This window comes from Suricata suricatta, chromosome 2 (assembly GCF_006229205.1).
Source record: "Suricata suricatta isolate VVHF042 chromosome 2, meerkat_22Aug2017_6uvM2_HiC, whole genome shotgun sequence".
In the NCBI taxonomy this organism is placed as follows: Eukaryota; Metazoa; Chordata; class Mammalia; order Carnivora; family Herpestidae; genus Suricata; species Suricata suricatta.
Window position 1 is genome coordinate 94,499,755 of NC_043701.1, and position 22,549 is coordinate 94,522,303.

At 35.0% G+C, this 22,549-nt stretch overlaps 1 pseudogene; it reads left to right on the forward strand.

Annotated features, from left to right (window-relative positions):
* The window catches only part of LOC115275354, a 64,069-nt pseudogene extending 42,275 nt beyond the window's left edge, over nt 1-21,794 (forward strand).
* The last annotated feature ends 755 nt before the right edge of the window (nt 21,795-22,549 follow it).

Below are 22,549 nucleotides of genomic sequence, written 5' to 3' on the forward strand. Positions count from 1 at the left end.
CTATAAGAGTTGAGCTATGCTGGCCTCACCCTTTTCTCAGATGGCCTGGCAAACTTTTTATGTCATCTTCCTTCCCCTTCTCCACTCTCCCAAATTTTACACTGATTAACACTCATTTGGGCCTTAGGCATGAATGTATGCTGATTTTAGTGTTGGACATTTCTACAGATTGATCAAAGCCCACCTCCTAACTATTCTTTCCCCCTTCTCCTAATATACAGACATGTCTTTGAATTCAAACATATGTGCTTTACATATATTGCAAACAATATTGTTACCTTCAGTTTGTGATACTAGATTATCTGTAAAGTCTAATGATTGGGAGAGAAGCCTTAAAATCACTGTAACTTCTCAATATTACCCACGAATACAATAAAATGCAAAGGAATTAATTTGCTCAAGGTCACACACCTGAATTGTGACAGACACAGCTGGGATCAGATCTATCATACATTCTTTAATGCTCAGTCTCTGCCTCTTTCACATATGCTTTCTCAGTTAATCTTCACTGTAATATAAGAAGAAAAAATTAAGTGATTTGTCTGTCTCACGGATATCACAATAATAGAATTGTGTCCTATTTTTTATAACTTTTCCCCTTATTATAGAGATAATGAATTGTAATTGTAGAAAAATAGAAAATACAGATAGTTGAAAGAAAAGAAAAGTAAAATGTTGCTATCCTACCATACTAAATTGGTCACTATTTGCAATTTGATGTATCTCAGATTTTGTTTAGAAATTCAAATGTGTTTATTCTTGTTAAACATGGCACTGTATTTTACATATTTAGAAGTACATAAAATTTTGCCACTTAATATATTATGAACATTTTTCTGGCAATGACTGTTTACTATTACTAAAGGCTAACAAGGTATCATTATTTATAACTCTGCTTTGATTGAACATTTGTCAGTTTTAGAAAACTGTGAGAAATTTTTTAATTTTGGGGGTTATTTTCTTTTGAAATATGCTGGTTGTAATAAGCCATCTATGGGAATATTCTTATGTTTACATCTTTCAGAATTTTCAACTTCTCCTAAGGATAAATACTTCTAAGATAAATAATTCTAAATAGAAGGGGATGCCTACTAGAGTTTTCCCAGTGTGTATATGGCCCTTAGATATTTATGAGTGTTCTCATTGTCCCAATCTCTCCCAACATAAAATATTAATACTTTTAATCTTTAAAAATTGAATAGAAGAAAAATGCATTTGATTTATTACTGGACTCATATTTTCTGACTCCAGAGATTCCTCCATAATGTAATATTGTTAGTGATTTATTATGAACTAATATTTTAGGATCCAGATGAATAGGGAAGTTTTTCCATGGCTTCAGTGAACCACTCTGTCAGTCAAAGAAGGCTATTTGAATTTTCTATTAATTACAAAGTGATTTTTAAAATCTGTGATCCATAAATACCTATCTTTTGAATCTCACAGAGACCCTATTCTCTGGAGACATTTTATGTTAATGAGCAAGGATTTATGTGTGATGCCCTTATCAGTGGCAAAGGCAACACAGCCACCAGCACATAATTTAGCTGTAATGATATTCTGAGTTTCTGTTGGGATCATCCTGGTTGGCTTAAATTCTTTCCACTTTCAGGGCACCTGGGTAGCTCAGTCGGTTAAGCGTCAGGCTTCAGCTCAGGTCATGATCTCACGGTTTATGGGTTCAAGCCCTGCGTTGGACTCTGTGCTGACAGCTCAGAGCCTGGAGCCTGTTTCAGATTCTGTGTCTCCCTCTCTCTCTGATCCTCCCCTGCTTGTGCGGTCTCTCTCTGTCTTTCAAAAATAAATAAAAAACATAAAAGAAAATTTCAATTCTTTCCATTTTCTATTTTTACTTAGAAGAAGTAGGAGAAGCCATTAATTTCATATTAGCTTGAGAGCTACACTTCCATACCATTTTATCTAAATATAGCTGCATTTCTTCCTCTTTAAAATGTTTGTTTAAGCACCAAAATGTGGCCATAAAATGCTAATGGTTGAACTATGAAACATAGACCCCAAGACAATTAGTTGCTTTCTAATTTAGACTTCATAACACAGACCAAATGACACGTTAAGTCTATTTTAAGAAAAATTAAAATATGGAAAACTACTATCTCCTTAGCCACCTGCATTTTCAATTTCTAATTCATGAAAACTTCATAAAAATAATTATAGAACCCTCTTTAGGTTTGTGGTAATTAAATATTCTCACTACTAAAAAAACTGAAGCCATTTCCTTCAGTCAGTATATGATTAAGGAAGTAAACAGATATGTCATATAAAATAAAGTTATTTAAATAGAAGTTTGTGTTATATAGAAATTATAGAAATTGTTATTAAATGTGGTGTGCCTGGGTGGCTCAGTCAGTTGAGTATCTGACTCTTGATTTCAGCTCAGATCATGACCCCAGGGCGATGGGATTAAGCTCTGAGCAGAGCATGGAGCCTGCTTAGATTGTCTCTTTCTCTCCCTCTGCCCCTCCCACCACTTCATACACACACACACATTCTCTCTAAAAAATTAAAATTTTAAAAAAAGCAAAATGCATTATTCCATTAATTTTTATGGCTCTGGAAACTTTTTTATGCCATTTATTTTTATTACAATTTTAATGCCTGTAAAATAAAAACAAAAACAACAATACTACCTTCCATCAAACGTGATTAACTCTATTCCAAGCCTATTTCTATGCACCCATATGAATATAAACTCCGAATATGCCATGAAACAAAGGTACATGGTAGTGTGAGAGAGGGTAAACTAAGGAGATGTCATATTTTGGGTCCCTCCAAAAGCTGACTCTGAGAAAAGAACTCAGTTGCAGGTAGTTTATTTGGGAGTGATCCAAGGAGAATAGGCGAGGTAGTAGAGAAAGTGACCTAGGGAAGGGAAAAATTTAATGAAGAGCACTTTCATGAATGGACTGCCTCTGTGGACCATTGAAACCCATTCCTCTTGGAGACCTTTTAAAGGATTAAAGGACTCTGTGGAACACACGTCAAATGTTTCTCACTCACTTATGAGGGAACTGAAGTATTTATCCACCAACTATTCTTTGGGTGAGGTTTGCCTCAGGGCCACTAAATTCTCGGCAACTTTGGGGCTGCCAATGGTACTCAAGAACGCTCTGGGGAGAAGCAGAAAGATGCAGGCATCTGAGGTAAGATATGATGCGTACAGATACTGTCCACTGCAGCTGCAGAAGAACTCAGAGGAAGACAGGATAGTGAGTTAATAATACATGCTACAGGGAATTTGATCTAGTCAGGAAAGCCAGAGAAGAATTCCCTAAGGGAGAAACATTAAAAGTGCTGAAGAAAAAAAAAAAAGAAAAAAAAAAGAAAAAAAGAAAACACATTCATTTTTATACTAAAAGCAATGGAAACCATAAAAACGTCTTATAAAGTAGGTTTGAAATGAAAATATATGTATCTTGAAAACATTAATCTGGCTGCAGATTGGAAACCCAATTCACTAGGAACCAGAGCAAATGATGATATGCCCCTTTAAAGATGACTGCGGTTGTCCAAGCTGGAGGTGACTCGGTCTTGGACTCAAAGTGTCATTTAAAAATGACACTTTTGAATGGATTCTAGCCCTAAAATACTCAGGTTTGTAGCTGACTTTACTCCTTTCTAGCAACTGACATAAATGTCTTGTGTCAAGATTCTTGATCTGTAAAATAGGAATAATGATAGAAATGGGTGATTCTTAGAAGAGGGCTGGCACATGGTAAGTGCTCTATTAATTTAACTACTACTGTAAGGAGATAGGCATGGGATAAAATGAAAAAACTACTTAAAGAAAGGTGAGGTATCAGAGAAGTAATAAAATATTATATTCTTCTTATTTTTAATTTATCTGAAAAGAACCATGGGTTAAAACAAAGATAATATAATAACATTGGGTGATGATAGGAGATAGACAAATTCAATGAACAGTAGCAATGTCATACTATATGGGAAGAAGGCACTGGAAGCACTCTAACATAGTTGTGCTGCATGTGAATTGGTGTGGTAGTATTTTAAAGTTAACTTAAAGTGTATATTGTAAACTGATGGACAACTTTAAAAAACTTTTAAAGAAGTATAACTGATACACTAAGAGAAAAGATAAAATAGAATCCTTAAATTCTTACTTGAAACAACAAAAGTCATAAAAGTAGCCAGATAGGGAGAAACAAGTAACAAATATAACAAATAGAAAACAATCATAGACATTATTGATGTAGTTCTCACTATAATCATTTCAAATGTGAGTTGTCTAAATATATCAAAGAAAAGGAAGAAATTTTCAGAGTTAAAAAAACAGGATTCAACCATATATTGTCTGCAAGAATTTCAATTTAAATGAAAATTCTCAGGTAGGTTAACAGTGAAGTGATACAGAAAAATACTATACATATTAACACTAATCAAAAGCCAACTGAAGTAGTTGTATTAATCTCAGACTAAGCCAACTTCAGAACAAAGAAGCTTATCAGGATACATATGGGCATCCCACAATGATAAAGGTTTCACTTTGCCAAATGACACAAAATTCTTAACTTTGTATTCATCTAAGAATATAAAAGCCAAAATACATAGAGCAATAACTAATAGGATTGCAGATAGAAATAGACAAATCCATAATTAAAGTTATAGACTTCAAACCCTTCATCAAGAAGGCAGAAAATCAGTAAGGATGTAGATAATCTGAACAGCACTATCAATCAACTTTATATAATTGACATTTATAAAATATTCCATCAAACAACAACAGAATATACTTTTCAGCAAAATACACTTTTAAGTGAACATGGAATATTCACTGAGACAGACCACAGTTTGGATGATAAAACACATCTTAACAAATTTTAAAAGATAGATATCATACAAAGTATATCAGATGTTAGTGGAATGGAAATTGATAATAAAAAGATATCTGGGAAAAATGCCAAACTGTTGGATTCTAACCAACACATTTTTGAATAATTTGGGTCAAAGAAGAAGACTCAGAATAAATTTGTAAAATATTTTAATTTAATGAAAATACAATTTATCGAAAGTTGGATGCAATCAAGTAGAGCTCAGTATGAAACTGATAATATTAATTTCATGTGCTACAAAAGAGTGAAGATCTAAGAGAAAAAACTTATTTAAAAGGAAAAATCTAATGTCTTGCCTTAGGAAGCTAAGGAGGAAAAGCAGGTTAAAAATAAAGTAAGCAAAAAAAAATTAAAAACTGGAACAGAAATAAACAGAATTTAAAGCAAAAATCCATGTAAAAAAGCAATAAACCCCAAGACTTTTGAAAATACCATTGAACCTGAAAAGTCTCTAGCTAGAATAATCAAGAAAAAAAAAGACACAATTCACAACTTAACAAGATCAAAAATATAAGAAGTAGCCATTTTACTGAAATTAAAATAATAAAAGAATACAATAAAAAAATCTATGTTCAAAAATCTGGTAACTTAAATGAAAATGGAGCAATTACTTGAAAGACAAACTACTAAAACTCACATAAGGAGAAATAAATAATAAATAAATTCACTATATCTACTAAAGATTGAATTAATAATTACTAACCTTAAAAAGAAAGCAAAGGTCCAGATAGTTTCACTGGCAAATTTTACCAAACATGTAAGATAAGACAAAATGATATCAAATATACAAGATCTCTTACAGAAAGTAGATGCAGAGAGAATACCTAACTTTCTTCATGAGGCCAGAAACATCCAAATATCAAAGCCAGATAGAGACATTACACAAGGAAACAAGAGACCAGTATTTCTAATAATTGTAGAAACAAAATTTCTCAACAAAACATGACCAAACTGAGTTCAATAATGTGTGGAAAGAGTTATATACCATATCCAGGCACACAAAATTGGTTTACCACTTGAAAATCTATAGTATAAATCTTCATATCAATGGGCTAAACAAAATATATATGACCATATGAATTGACAAAGGAAAAGCACATGATAAATTCAACACCCATTCATTAAAAAAAAAACAACAACAACAAAAGAAACACAAAGTCTCAGAAAACTAGAAATAGAAGTGAACTCCTTAACTTGATTAAAAAAAAACTTCTGCTAAAACCTATAGCTTATATGAATACCTCAAGGTGACAGACATACCCCTTTAAGATTAGGAACAAAGCAAAAATATGGCTACTCACCTCTTCTACCTAAAACTGTAATAAATGACCTGGTGTAAATAAGAATGTAACTCCATATTTTATCATTTAAAATTTAGTTTTTTATTGTGGTTATATTCACGGAAAATAAAATTAACCATTTTAGGACAATTCAGTGAGATTATAATGTTGTAACCACCACCTTATCTAGTTCCAAAATATTTCCATTACTTCAAAATAAAACCCCATACGCATTTAACAATTATTCCCTGTTGTCCTTCTACCCCAACCCCAATCTGGTCACTGTTTATATAGATAATACCTATTCTGGATATTTCATGTAAGTGAAATCCTATAATATGTGCCTTTTGTGTCTCAATTCTTTCACACACCTAATGTTTTCTAGGGTTATTCACATTGTGGAATGTGTTAGTAGCTCATTCTTTTCTTTTCTTTTTTTAACAACTGAATACTATATATATATATATATATATATATATATATAAAATGTTCCCCCCCCCCGCATTTATCCACTAATGGACATGGACATTTGGGTTGTGTCCTACATTTTGGCTATTGTGAATAGTACTACTATCAACAGTCATGTGCAAGGACTTATTTGACTACCTATGTAATTTGGAGTATATATCCAGAACTGGAATATACTAGATGGTATGGTTATTGTATGTTTAACATTCTGTTGATATACTTGTCAACACTTTTTATTTTCCTTTTATTTATTAAAGCTATCCTTGTGGGTATGAAGTGGTATCACATTGTGGTTTAAATTTGCACTTCTCTAATGACTACTGATATTGAGAATTTTTTCATGTGTTTGTTGGTCATCTATATATCTTCATTGGATATATATCTATTGAACTTCTTTGTCTATTTCTTAATTTTTTAATATTGATAAAGTCCAATTTATTTTTTCTTTTGTTGGTGTTGGTGTCATATCTAAAAATTTATTACCAAATGCAAGGCTATGAAGTTTTATCCCTATATTTTCACATAAAAAGTTTTAAAATTTTATCTCATATTTAACTTACTGATCCATTCTAAGTTATTTGTTGTATGCTGTGAGGTAAGGATACAATCTCATTGTTTGCACATGGTATACACTTGTCCCGCTATCACTGAGGAAACTATTCTTTAATCGCTGATAGTCTTGACACTCTTGTCAAAAATCTGTTAAGCATAGTTGTGTTATATTTATTTCTGGACTGTCAATTCTATTTTATTCTATGTTTATCTTTATGCTAGTATCATACTGTTTTCTGTACTGCTGCAATACCGTAAGTTTTGAAATTGGTAAGCATGAGCCTTTTAACTTTGTTCTTTTGTAAGATTGTTTTGGCTATTTCTAGCTCCCTATAATTTGTTATAAATATGAAGGTGTCTTCCTACATTTCTTCAACAAAGGCTATTATATCTGTATAATATTTTGAGCATTTTTGAAATCTTGATGATGTATGCCTCTGAATCCATGTACATGAGATATTTCCTCATTTATTTAAGAATTTTTAAATTCTTAAAATGTGTTTTAGTTTTCAGTATATAACTCTTTCACCACCATGGTTATATTTATCCCTAGGTATTTTATTCTTTTGGATCTCACTGTAAATGGAATTGTTTTCATATTCATATTTTGGAAGCTTTTGTTTTGTTTTGTTTTGATTCTCATGCATAGAAACACAACTGATTTTTGTGGGTTGATCTTATATCTTGCAACTTTTCAGAATTCATTCAAAATTCATAAAGATTTCATGAGCTTGTTTCCAATTCTTTTAAAACCTTCAATTTTACATATTGCTCTGGTTAAATTTTCCAGTGACCTAAAATTAATATAAATTTTTAAAACCATCTATGAACTAATTTTAAAGTTTAGATGGAGAGGCAGAAGACCAAGAATAGCCAACACAGAATTAAAAAAATAAGAAGAAAAGTGGAGGACTAAAACTACCTGACTTTAAGACTTACTATAAAACCACAGTAATCATGACAGTGTGGTATTGGCATTGGTATTCATATTGAAAGAAGAGACAAATAGATTTATAGGACAGACTGGAGAGTGTAGAAACGAATCAACTGGCTTTTGACAGAGAAGCAAAGACATTCTCTTCCACACATGGGTCTGGAACAACTGGATATCCACATAAAAAAAAAAAAGTGAGTCTAGTCACAGACCTTACACCCTTCTCAAAAATTAACTCAAACTAGGTTACAATGGTGCTTGGGTGTCTCAGTCAGTTGAGTTTCTGACTTTGGTTCCGGCCATAATCTTGTGTTTTCAGGGTTCAAGCCCCATATTGGGCTCTGTACTGACAGCTCAGCCGGCTTCAATTTTGTGTCTCCCTCTCTCTCTGTCCCCTCCCCCACTTGTGCACATGCTCTCTCCCTCTCAAAAATAAACAGTAAATTTTTCTAAAAAGTGGATCACCGACCTATATGTAAAGCACAAAAATATCAACTCCCTAGGAGATAACACAAGAGAAAACCTAGATAAACTTGGTTAGTGTGTGCACGCAGGGGTATATGAGAAATCTTTGGACTTCCCTTTTGGTTTTATTGGCAACCTAAAACTGTTCTAAAAAATGAGTATATTTTTTGAAGAGAATATTTTGAGAAATCTTGTTAAGTTGCTTGTTGAAGCCCAGATATGTCATATTTAATACATTTACTGAACATCTATTTAGTAATCCCATCAAGGGAAGAAATGAAGTATATCTACCATGACTTGCCCTAAATGAATATATGCTAATTCTTCATGACCATTTTCTTCTTAGTGCTAAAAACTACCCTTTTAATAATGTACTCTAGAATCTTGCTGAGATTCTAGTGAAAGTGAAATCATTAGTCTACAGTTTGTGGAATTTACTCTCTTTTTCTTTTGAGAACAAGAACTTTTGTAAGCGAATGGTCATAACCAAGGAAAAGATGAAGAGAATTAAATTAGGTTTAATAAGACTTATTGCAGAAAATGAATATTTTAAAATGCAAATCACTGAAAAGAAGAACATATATGATTTTTGAGACAGAGGAAGGAAATTTAAGCTTTCATCAAGAGAATGATGAACAGAAACTGGCGACAGTAAAAGGAGAAGGAAAAGGATATAACAAAAAACAAAAAGTAGAGGATTAATCCTACAGAAGGAAGAAGCCACATATTCTGTGACATATCCACAAATACACACACGCAAAGTAAAAAGTATGATTATCAAATATTGCCCAGATCCAAAAGAAAGTGAGAACTTGAAGCATTTGACAGTACTTTAGGTATCACCTAGAAGTTTAAAGTATTCTCAACAAAGCCCACTGGAGTGGAAGGAAGATCCAACTTAAGAGATTTAATAACACTGCAGTTCACTACCCACCCTTAACAACTCATAATGAAACCAGGGATGGGAAGTGGGGGCCAAGATGGTAGAGTAAGATAAGTAATTGTGATTCACTCCAAGTGCCCCAGCCCACCAACTCTCTTAAACCTCTAGTGATCCTTTACATAGCACATAAGAAGCCCATGCTCTTAGGTCTTCATACAGATTACCTTCTTTAATATTATAATTTAGTGCTACTGTTATACATGTTTTGTCAATAGGTGCAAAGAAATTAAAATATGTTTAAGCAATTTTCTCCAAGTGAGGCTGCCAGTAGATGGTGGAAATGTCATATTAACTTCAATACTTTTACTTCAGAGTCTAATTTCTTAACCAGTAAATTTGTAACCTAGGGTCGTACCACTTGATCTTTCAACATTGCTCCTCTTAAAAGTTGAATATGGCTAATTGTCAGTTTGGGATCTTTTTTTTCTGAATTTACAGACATAAAAACTACTTAAAGGTAATTCAGGGTTGAACTGAATGGAGGTAAAACTGTCACACTTACCTTTTGTTCAACAGGACCTCGCAATGCAATGTCAAGGCTTTTAATCAAATGCCAAAACCTAACTCTTGTATCACTTAAGTTGAACAGAATCTCAGGCTCATGAGCTCTCTTTCCCATGTATAAAATGATATAAGATGGTTAGCCAAGCCCCTGTGTTTATGCCTTTTTTCTCATCCCATGGTGTAGTAGAATATAGAATACTATGGTAATCGAAACCCTATTTCTTTCAATCCAATTCTGAACTGAGTCAGCAAAATTATTACAAGCCTGATATTTTTAATGCTGTTGTAGTTGAATTCCAGGGGAATTTGACTACATTGGAAAGTGCTCAAATGGGGAGGTCAGAGCAGGGAAGTGTTGTTTGATGCACCCAGCCATATAAGTTGGGGTGAGAGCTAGGCCAGGGACCCAAACAGCCAGTGGACTATAGAAAGGAGACCAAAGCAGGGAAAGCTAGTTGACCAAATCCAAGCCAGGAGGTAGGAGAGGAGAAAGAAATGCAGAGTACAAGATACAAGAAAAGATAGAAGCCCAAAAGAGAGCAGGCAAAAGGTCAATTTCTTCATGACATTCTGACATAAAACTGGTTTATTGCAAAGTTCTTTAGAAAAGTGACTCAACCTCATAAAAACTTCCAATGTTAGCCAGTTGGAATGAAATTATGCGTATATTTTACCAATCATCTCTGTGGGTTTACATGATGATGATCAAGCCCTATTGGATTTTCCTTCATTCTGACATATATCCTAAAGTTTGGGTATTAACCTGAATCTCAGAATGTCTCTTCAGACTTTGGACCTACAAAAATGGATTGGATAATTTTCAATAGCCATGTGTTTTTTCTGGCTAGATTTGTGGTCCAACATGTTTCCTGTTGGTCAGGAAATACCAAAAGCACAGACTTTCCTCAGGAATTTGGCCATTTAGTTTCTAAGTCTTTGCCAGAATTTAAACATGTCAAATACAAGGATGGAGGGGATGCAATAAAAAGAAAAAAAAAAGAGAACAAATTTTCAAAACCAAGAAAGGAACAATTTCATCCTTTTGGAGTAATGAGTGAAGAATCTTAAAAGAAATCATCAATAAATATTTTATAAGCAACCTATTTTACATGCTTAAATGCTTATATATGCTTAAAGCTTATATGCTTTAATCTAGGTTGCCACCCTATATGACTGATGATTAAAACAGTTTTAGAGCAAAACTTCCCTAAAACTGAACAGTGAAATATATACCACTAGTATTTGTTTGATGTATTGGATCAGTTTTCTCGGTTCTCTTTGATGAGCAAGATAATCATTTTAGAATAGTTTAAAATGGAATAAAAGTAATAATCAGATAAAACTGATAAAATATTACTGTCAAATGAATAGATGAGAACAGTCAAAAGTAGAATCTTAAACATTTTCTAAGCATGTACCATATCTATTACTTTACCTCATCTGTACCCGGAAGAGGATAATTATAAGTAAAATTGTTACTAAACCTATATAGAAAGGGCATATTTCCAGAAAAAAAAAATGTGGATGGCAGACAGGTTTGGCAGCACCAGAAGGAAAAGGAACCTGGGAATGCCTGGATAAGGTAATGTGCTTTGGTCTAGACACTGTTAAACTCAAATCTGGCACTACTGTATTTGACTTGGGACTTAGTTAAAATCCTGCAGTGGGCGGTTCTGAAAATAAAAATCCAGTTACACCATCTGGCTCTCCAGCTCTGCAAAATATAAAGCAATTTGCCTGGCTATCCTCTTTCCATCATTCCCTCTCTGATGACTTTCATTGCTAGATTCTATTTTTGGCATTTTTATTATTCAGAAAAAAACATTTAAGCATGCTGAATCCCCTCTCTCAATTGACGGTGATAGCAACGCTTTTCAAAGCATGATGCACTGACAGTTATAAATTATGTTTTGAAAAATAAAAACACAGACATTAGACCAGATGATATTTTTCATACTTCATTTTACTATCACATAGTTTTATCTTTTGAAATGAGGTTATATAGAGATGCAATTTACTTAGTGCTCCAGTGGTTGGTTTTTGAGGTTTTGTAAGCTATTAAACCATTATCCAACCTACTCAAATAATAAATCTTTAAAAATGGAAAACAGCCAATCATAAGGTGACAATACAGAACAAGAAAATGAATTCAAGTACAAGTTCATATTTAATGGATATATAAACCTCAGCAGCCGTGGAATTGAATGCTAAATATAGCTAATTTAATTTGCTAGCAATCTCCTTTAAAGCAATCCATACTTTCTCAGAAAATTAAATAAGCTATTGTATACATTAGTTTTGAAATGCACATCTTCCCTCTGCGAAACATCTAGAAAGATACACAAATAAGGTTAATCAATATATGAACCAAAAAGAAAGGTGTAGTTTATGGAATCAGCCTTTTTCCTCATTTTCCCTGGCAAGTGTCTCTTGGCTCATAAATAAAGGTCTAACATTAGTAACATTCAAAGAATTATATATCTAAGCAATAAGAGACCACTTAAAATAATCAACATGAAATTTCAACTACTCAATATTACTAAGGCAATGGAAAAATATACATATTTATTTACTGCCTTTACAGTGTACAAGAGTAGGAAATTTCTGGAGTGTCATTTGACAATAAAGTTTAAAATATTTTATTTTATTTTTTAATATAATTTATTGGCAAATTGGTCTCCATATAACACCCAGTGCTCATCCCACCAGGTGTTGTCCTCAATGCCCATCACCCACTTTGCCCTCTCCTGCACCCCCATCAACCTCGGTTTGCTCTCTGCCCTTAAGAGTCTATTACAGTTTGCCTCCCTCACTCTCTGTTTGTAACCTTTGTTCCCCCCTTCCCTTTCCCCATGGTGTTCTGTTAAGTTTCCTGAGATCCACAAATGAGTGAAAACAAATGGTATCTATCCTTCTCTGACTGACTTATTTCACTAAGCATAATACCCTCTGGGTCCATTCATGTTATTCACATGGTGGGATTTCATACTTGGTCATTGGCAAGGAGTACTCCATTGTGTGTATGAACCACATCTTCTTTAACCACTCATCAGTTGATGGACATTTGGGCTCCTTCCATTATTTGCCTATTGTTCAAAGTGCTTCTATAAACATTGGGGTACATGTGCCGACTTTGGCCTCTACTACAAAGCTGTAATCATCAAGAATGTATCGTATTGGCACAAAAACAGACATATAGACCAATGGAATAGAATGGAGAACCCAGGATTAGACCCACAAATGTATGGCTAACTAATCTTTGACAAAGCAGGAAAAAGTATCCATTGGAAATAAAATATTTTAAAATAGACTTACTCTTTGATCCCAAAATTTCATGTCTAATAGTTTATTTATTCTGAGGATATAAGTGGAACAGTGTACAAATATTATATATATGATATGTGTATATCTATACATATATATGTGAACAAGAGATACATGTTTTATGACCTATATGTATATGTACATATGTCATGTATATGTATATTTTGTATGTGTATATATCCAGGCAGCATTATTTACTTTCAAAACTGAGAACAAGCTATGAAATGTAAACAATTCATTATATATCCCAATAATTTGGTGTTATGAAGCCACAGTGATTTCAATTTGTTTTTATTAATATGACATTTTATCAAAGATTATAAAATCAAAAGGAGGACATTTATGATGTTCCTGGGTTGCATGACTTTCTAGGTGTGTATATGTGTAGGTGGGTACAGGTGTGTAAAATGTGAGAGGGATTAGAAGAAAGAAGAGTGGTAGAATGTTGAAGCTGAGTGATGGGTACACGATAGTGTATTACGCTAATCTTTGTTTTGTAAGTTTGAAAAATTTCATGGTATTTTTTCAAGCACACAAGATTTCACCCCTCTCTTTAATAGTACAATGACTGTGGACCTACATGAGTTTGAATTGTGGGGTCCATGTCCACACAGATCTTTTACAGCACAGTACTGTAAATGTGTTTTCTCTTCATGATGATTTTCTCACCAACATTTTCTCTCTAGCTTACGTTATTGTAAGAACACAGCATATTATAATATTACACACAAAACACCTGTAAATTGACAGCTTATCAGTAAGGCTTCAGATCAACAGTAGGCTATTATTAGTAGTTAAATCTTCAAGGAGTCAGAAGTTGTAGGTGGACTTTCCACCATATTGAGGAAAGAGGAGAGCTCTATACCCAATCCTGACATATTATTCAAAGGTTAGTCTTTGGATGATGGAATTATGAACATTTTGTCTCTTTATCTATCAGTGAATGCATATTAGTCAATATTTAAAAAGTAAAAAAGAACAAAAATTAAATCTACAGAAAAACATATTTTGCTTGTTGTTTCCTCAACCCTATGCTTCACCCAAATGTTTCTGACAATTCTACCTCCACTCTTAAACCTACTTTCTTTCCAAAGCCAGTTTTTACCTTGAGCTAAATGAATACACTGGGTTGTGCTTCAGAAAACTTCTGATTCAGCATCAGTCTCTTTGCTCCTGCTGAAGCTATAACATCTATTTCCAGTCTCTTGCTATTACCCAGGACCAACACTTAAGTCCCAACTATTTTTCTGGGCTGAGTTCTTTTTTTCTGTTGTTATTCTGGTTTGCATTTATGTGTACATGGGCCCACATGTCTGTCTGCTCCTGACCTCAGTCAGTCCCTCTCCACTTAACACCTGCCTCTGGTCTTCTTCTCTGGTCTTTGCCCTTTTCTCCCTAGATTCACAGTGTCATTTGGTTTTTCTCTTATTAATTACCTTCACCCATTTGGTTTGCATGGCATATTGTTTGCATCTGTTATACTGCCTACCCAAACCAATAACCTCCATGGACTGCATAGCTCTGGCATTAAGTAGAATTTTAGCAGAGAAGATAAAACCAAGGTGTGCCAGTTGTGAATAATCTTGGCATTTCTGTACTCTCAGAGATAAGGCACACGACTGGAGGAATAGCTTGACTCTGGAGCTAGACCACCTGAACTCAAATCCTGGATCTACAGCTCCATAGCTCTGAAAGTTTAGACCGATTAAATGCCTGGGTGTTATTATATGTAAAATGCTACTAACACTGGCTGTGAGAATTAAATGAGCGAGTATACCAGACACCTTTAGAATAATGTTGGATGCACAAACATACTTAATTAGTATTTGCTTGTAATTACCAAATCTAATATTTATGATTAACTCCTTTGAACATACTAATTACTAATGCTTGTGGGGGAAATTTAGAATATTAAATAACAAAAGAATACCAAAAACACAAAAGTTATGTCTTGAATGAAGGTGTGAATGCATTCACTCCTTTAGTGAATAGGGACTGAGCTTCAGTGATGACGAAGCCTCTGTGCTCGGATACTGGACACACGACTGAGAACAAGGCAAATGAAACCTCTGCCCTCACGGGACTTACACTGTGATGGAGCTTATATTTGAATTGATGAGTGAACATATCAGTGGCTTTGTGGATGCCAAGAAATCTGATTATAACCTTTGTTCTGAAGTGGCTTTCTCTTCACCAGTAAAGCCATCTCTGGGTATATTCAAGTGTGTTAGAAATTTTCTCTCCATTCTTTTTCACCTAAAAAGGTGATTTATGATTATGTATTTATTAATCAAGTTAAAGGTTGCTTATTCATTTTATAAGATTATGTCTAATTTTAATTATACAAGGGATTGAATAGAATTAAACATGCTTCTCATCAACATAGCAAATAAAAGAATTTAGGCCTGATAAGATATTCAGTTATTTTTGCTTTTTATTTTTCCACAAGAAAAAAATAGATTTACTATTTTTATTAAACATTTTTACAATGCCTGCTTACTGACATGCTTTTAATAATTCATAAAGGAATAACACACAAAGGAAATCCAATTCTCTGATATAAATAACCACCAAAATGAGATTTTGTGATAATCTTTTCAGGAATCTCTTCATGCATTGATATGCATATAATTTACATGAATAGAACCGTATTATAAAAGATTTTTAGTCATCACTACCTTGCCTTCCTCTTTCCCTTCCTCTCTTCTTCCTTCAGTATTTACTTCTATAAACATTGTTGAAATAACATTACATATGGACATTCCATTTTGTACTTTCATTTCTGTAGGTTAAATTCTAATAGTAGGATTTTTAGACCAAAGTACCTACATAGTTTAATTTTTATTGAAACTGCCCAACTGCTTTCCAGAGGAGCCATACCGACTTAAAATCTACCAGCAGTTTCAAGAGTTTGCATTGCTGTCTATCTTACCAACACTTAGTAGGTTCAGGCTTTTACCTTTTTTAAAACCATTTGAGTTGGCATAATAATATCTCATTTTAATTTAGATTTATATGTCCTTGACTTGTTCTCCTCTGAATTGCCTTTTCATATTTAGGGATTCACTGGATGTTCAAAATATGATTTTTGTCTTTAATAAATTCTATAAAATTTCATTATTCATCTCTTCTAAGGCTGCTTCTCTTTTTTCTCATTATTCTGTCCAGAGTATTATTAGATACAGAACTTTTCACTTTATCCTCTATGTCACTCAATTGTGGGGAGCGGCAAGGATCTCAGCCACTTGGCCATTTGCTAGCCAGATTTTTTCAGTCTTATTTGGCTCTGTGAAGTGTCTGTGTAATCTCTTCAGATACCAGTTCCTAATTATTTCTTCAGTTATACCCAAACAAGAATTCCATCTCCACTAAGTTCCTAATTTGCTTTCTAGTAGACTTACTTGATTCTTTCTTTTTTCAGATTAGCTAGTTCATTTTGATCAATTTTTTTTTCATGTTCCTTTTAATACCCTCTTATATTCCATTAAACTCATTGGGCATACTTACTTTATTTCATATTCTGTGTTCTGATATTTGAAATTGGTGATCTACATGCACCTGATTTTCCAGACATATTTTGTTTGTAAATGTAGGATTTTTCTATTATTATTTACAAAAATGGAATCTGGAGTATTCTTGGTATATGGTCATATTATTGGCAAATAGAGATAATTTGTATCTTTCTGATATTTATACCAGTTATTTCAGGTTTCTTGCCCTATCTGCATTTTGTAACACTTCTAAAACAATGTTGAATGCTATTGCAAACAGTAGCATCTCTGTCTTACGTCTAATAGTTTTTCTAGCTAATTGTGTCTACCTTCCCCAGTACAAATGCTATATGCTAACAAACTGTATGTGAAGAGTCAGAATTCATCACAAACTCAAAGCCCACAAAAAGCAAACATTGAAAATGTACATTATCCAGCAATCACTTTCAATGAATTATATGTGCAATGCATTATTTGGATATCTCTAAAGAAAATAAAGAAAACTGGAAGAAAAATACTTAGGGCATTAAAAGGTGTTAAGTATTTTTCTTAGCCAAACTGTTATGAAAAAGACAAGAAAGACTGAAAATACCTAAGTGCATGAGGATAAAGACAATGTGGAAAGGAAGTTACGGTAACACAGTTTTGGAAACTAGGAAGGAGGTGGATGACTGGTGTATTCATTTCCTATGAGTGTTTTAAACAATTCCAACAAACCTGATGACTTAAAATAACACGTTTATTCTCCTACACTTCTGAAGGTCATAAATCCAAAATAGTTTCACTAACCCAAACCAAGGTACTGGCAGAGCTGTGCTCTCTTTGGAGGCTCTGGAATAGAGTCACTTTCCTTATACTTTTCCAGGTTCTAGAGCTGCATCCCTTGGCCCGTGACCCCTCCTTCCATCTTGAAAGCTAGTAGCAAAGTATCTTCAAATCTCTCTGTTTCCATCATCGCATTACTTCTTCCTCTTCTGTGTTCAAATCACCCTTAGCCTCCCCTTATAAGAACATTTGTGATTACATGTAGGGACCACCTGTATAAACCAAGATAATTTCTCCATCTCAAGATCCTTAACTGAATCACATCTGCAATCTCCCTAATGCCCTGTAAAGTTACATTACCAAGTTCCACGGATTAGACCTTAAATGATCTTTTGAGGCTATTATCCAACCTACCATCTACAGTGGAGTTTAGCACATCAAAGCTGAAAATTAAACTGCCAGGAAGGAAAACAACAGAAGTAGAATATTTTGTCACAGAACCACAGTAGGGAACGCAAAGTAAAGCCATCAGGCAGATACTTCTACACCTGGAGCTAACTGGTGGGGTAGAGATCAGGAGAACTGGTTACCACGGACTATACCATTATATTCTTTAGGTCACCTTCCCAAACATTTACAGTGAGGTCACTTCCCCCCTCTAATGCAGTAGACTCAGGGACATGGCACATTGCTAAGGATAATGACACCATATGAAAAACAAATATTCACTAGTTATCATTGAAACCCAGATAGTTTTTCCCCAATGGGTTTTAAGAATGCTTGTAGAGAGGATGATATACCCTAGGCTGGATGATAAATGAATATTCTTTGTGGAAAGGCACAGGAAAATAGAACAAAAGACATTGACACATGGGACTCTTTTAGTAAAATCAAATTAATTACCAACCAGTAAATACCACCAATGGGCAAGACCCACATACCCACGCATACCTTCAAATCAGTTTTTGATGTCTATTTCTTAAATCCTAAAAGAATGTCATGGATAACCAGGCATTTGAAGAAAGCCTCTAACATCAAGACTGAAGTAAACAAAAGGGGGAAAAAAAGAATCTCAGCAAAGAAGCAGAGGACCTTTTTTTTCCTGATACTTTAGAGCTTCAGAGAGATTGAAATTATTGTACTTTAAAACTGAGAACATGAGGTAATTTTGTTAAATGCCAGACACAGAAAAAATTAAAATCTTGGAAGGTAAAATTACGACAGCATAAAAGGAATGTCTAATAGAAAGGTTAAAAGACATAGATGAAGAAATTTCTCAAAAAGCAGAAAAAAGCATAAGACCAGAATATTAGTCCAGGACTTAAATAATTGAACATTTAGAATTCCAGGAAAAACAAAGTTATCAGAGAAAATGTTTAATTTTTTTTCCAAGGTGGAGCATATGAATTTCCGCAGGGATCATCAAGTACTCAGCCTAAGAGTTACACAAGACATACATAAAAGCGTATCACTGTGAAATTTCAAAACACATGAAGGCAAAGAGAAAATTCTAGAAGTTTCCCAAAAGAAGTTACAAGAGTTCACATTCAGGAACCAAAATGACCTCAGCATTCTCAACAGAACTGCTGGAAGCTGGAACACAGCAGAGAAATGCCTTCAAAATTCTCAGGGAAATTGATTTCCAACTGAGAAATGCATACTCAGCCAGACTATTAAGTAGAATATCCTACGTTAAAAAAGGGGAAATTTTCAGTACTTTTACCACCCGTGCATTCTATCTTAGGAAGCTACAGGAGAATATAGTCAATTAAGATGAAAAAGTTAACAAAAAAGGAAGATAATAGGGGATCCAAGCAACAAAAGATCCACAAAAAAAAAAAAAAAAAAAAAGATTCCTTACAAAAACTAAATGCTAAGGTTCCCCAAATATATGGTGATGAGACACCTGGACACTTTTTTCAAGTGAGGGTGATTTTGTCTCCCAGGGGACATGTAATGATGACTTATTATTATCCCCGGTTGGACAGTGGGGAGACGCTACCGGTGTCTAACGGATGGAGGCCAGAGATGCTGCTAACACCCTACAAGGCACAGGACAACCCTCTAGAACAAATAATTATCCAACTCCAAATGTCAATAGCACTGAGGAAGTTGAGAAACTCAGTTCTAGGCTGATGGCTGTGTACCAGTATGAAACAGGAACCAGTGCAACTTAAACTGATTCTGGATTCATCCTGTGGTCAATTTAGAACCACTGACATATTAGAACTAAGCCTCAGAAAGTATCTTTTAACAGACACACATAATTATGATATAATGTGAGCAGTGTGGTTACAGAGGCAGGCAGAAGGTGCATTTTCCTTGATTCTAATTACTATGTTACTAACTTGTTGCCTGATTAAAAAAAAAAAGACTCCTCATAATTCTGCTACAAACCAATATTGTGACTTTATCTCCTGTCAGTTTCCCCCACCCTGCTATTTGTGAACATACATCAATTTAATCTTCCATTCATTTCTCATACTGTTCTTTCTGCTTTGTTTACCCACATTGTTCTCCCAAGGAATTCATTATCAACATCCCAAACTAAGTTCCAAGAGTTAGTAAAGCAGCAATCAATTAAAAATGAATAAAATGGCTTCTAAATATCAGCACATTCTTAATTTTAAATAACACATATTCATAACGTAAACAATCTGTATATGTATTACTGAAAGTGATTCCAGCGAATGTAATTAACAGTCCCCAAGAGGTATGATAGCTCAAGTATCAGAGAAGATAATTGCTCATTCTTATAAAATCCAAAATCCAAATTCGTAGGTCTCTCTCCTCCCAGGAGTAACTTGGAGTTCCAGGGACCTTCTACTTTAGAGTTCTACCTTCTTGGTTTCTAATTTTAATGTGTTCATCGGCATCAAATGGGTAGATGGGTAAAAAGCATACAGAACAATATATAGGAAGTCTTTATGGTCTAGGCCTATAAACGTCATATCACTTGCACTTGCTTTGAAGGGGCTAAAACTGAGCCATATGGCCACACTTACTGCAAGATAAACTGGGACATAACCACCAAGAAATGGGTGGTGAATGGATAACCAGTCTCTGCCATGGTATGGTCGTGAAAACTTTTCTAGTACTGTTCAGAAACAAAGGAGATTTGGTTATTTGTAAGGCATATATATAATAAATTATTACATGGCTATTGAAATCATACAGCAGAATGCCAGTGAATGGAAACATTAAGATAGAGGGGCACCTGGGTGGCTCAGTTGGTTGAGTGCTCAACTTTGGCTCAGGTCATGATCTCACAGTTTGTGGGTTTGAGCCCCACATCGGGCTCTGTGCTGGCAGCTCAGAGCCTGGAGCCTTCTTCTGATTTTGTGTGTGTCTCTCTCTGCCCCTTTTCTGCTCATGATCTGTCTCTCTCTGTCTCTCAAAGATAAATAAATGTTAAAAAAAAAATGGAAACATTAAGATAGAAACATTAAGGAATACAGGAAAAGTCCCTGAATTGCAAAGTATAAAATAAAGGAAGACGCTCAGAGGAGATCGTATCAATTACATACAAGGGGACATAGTTAAGAAGTGGACTGTGGGACTGGGGCACCTGTGTGGCTCAGTGGCTTAAGCCTCTGACTTCAGCTCAGGTCATGATCTTACAGTTTGTGAGTTTGGGCCCTCATGAGGCTCTGTGCTGATAGCTTGGAGCCTGTAGGCTGCTTTGGATTCTGTGCCTCCCTCTCTGTGTCCATCTCCCACTTGTGCTCCATCTTTCTCAAAAATAAATGGAAGGAAGGAAGGAAGAAAGAAAGAAAAGAAATCGACTGCACTGCAGGGCCATCTTCTGCCTGGCTGCAGAAATGGGCTGATCAGGGAGAAGGGACAGCACTGCCACCACTTCCTTTGCACCACTTGCCTCACGTGCACAACATCACCCACAAGGCAACAAATCAGAAATATCCAAAGCTGAAAGAAATGGTAAGAAGTGGATGATGTGCTTGGGGGAGCAGCAGCCTGGGAGAATGTTGATTCTGCTGCAGAGTCAAGTTCTAAACACGAACATCCTCGTGCCTATTTCACGCCACTCCACACCCGCTCTGCTCTGCGGAAGAGCTCACGGCCGTCCCCCACGAATGCTGCAGCGCTCCGTGTGGACACGGCTGGAGGCCTAGGGCTGGGCTGGCCCAGCTGGGTCAGTGTCTGCTCGTCTTGGGCCCCAGGGTGCACTCCCAGCTGTGAATGTCAGCTGCGTGTCCTGACAATCTTCGCTGGTGAGGCAGAAAGCTAAGCCCGTCAGGGTAGCGGCCCGGATGTCAGCAAGTGTAGCCCGTCTGCCAATCAGCGGGTGAGCTCATTTATGTTTGGGGAGATTTTGTGTGGGGGGGATGGGTGTCCTCAACTAAGTGCGTTCTGTTTAATGTCCTGCTCATTTATTTTTTTTTTTTACAAGAATGGGTAATTGACATTCTTTCATCATCAACCCTCTTAAATATTTACCCTGTTTATACAACTAATAAAGTAAAATTGTATAATTTAATAAAAAAAAGAGGAAGAAAAGAAAAGAAACAGAAATGGTGGAGAGCAAGGAGGCAAACATAGCACCAGAGGGCAAAGAGAATGCTGCTCTTTTTCTTGTAAGAAGTAGAAGAAAAGCTCTGTTGCTTATTTAAGAAACTGGAAAGCCAGTTCTGTCAAGGAGGGTAAAAGATGCAGATAGCCGGGGAAAACAAAACAAAACAAACAGCCCAAAATCTGAGACACTGAAGCGAAATTCTCTTAGTACCTGAGGGATTTCTTCAGAGTATTTTTTGATCGCGAGCATTCTTTTTTTTAAAAAACGATGAAAAATAAGCAACTATATACAAAATACTGTCAATCTCTCCTGAGCCAAGAGAGAGCAGCCATTGGATGCCTCACCTGCCCCCTGAGCTCTCCCTGCCCCTGGGGCATGCCTGTGGCACAGCCCACCCTGCCCGGCTCAGGGACACTCTTGC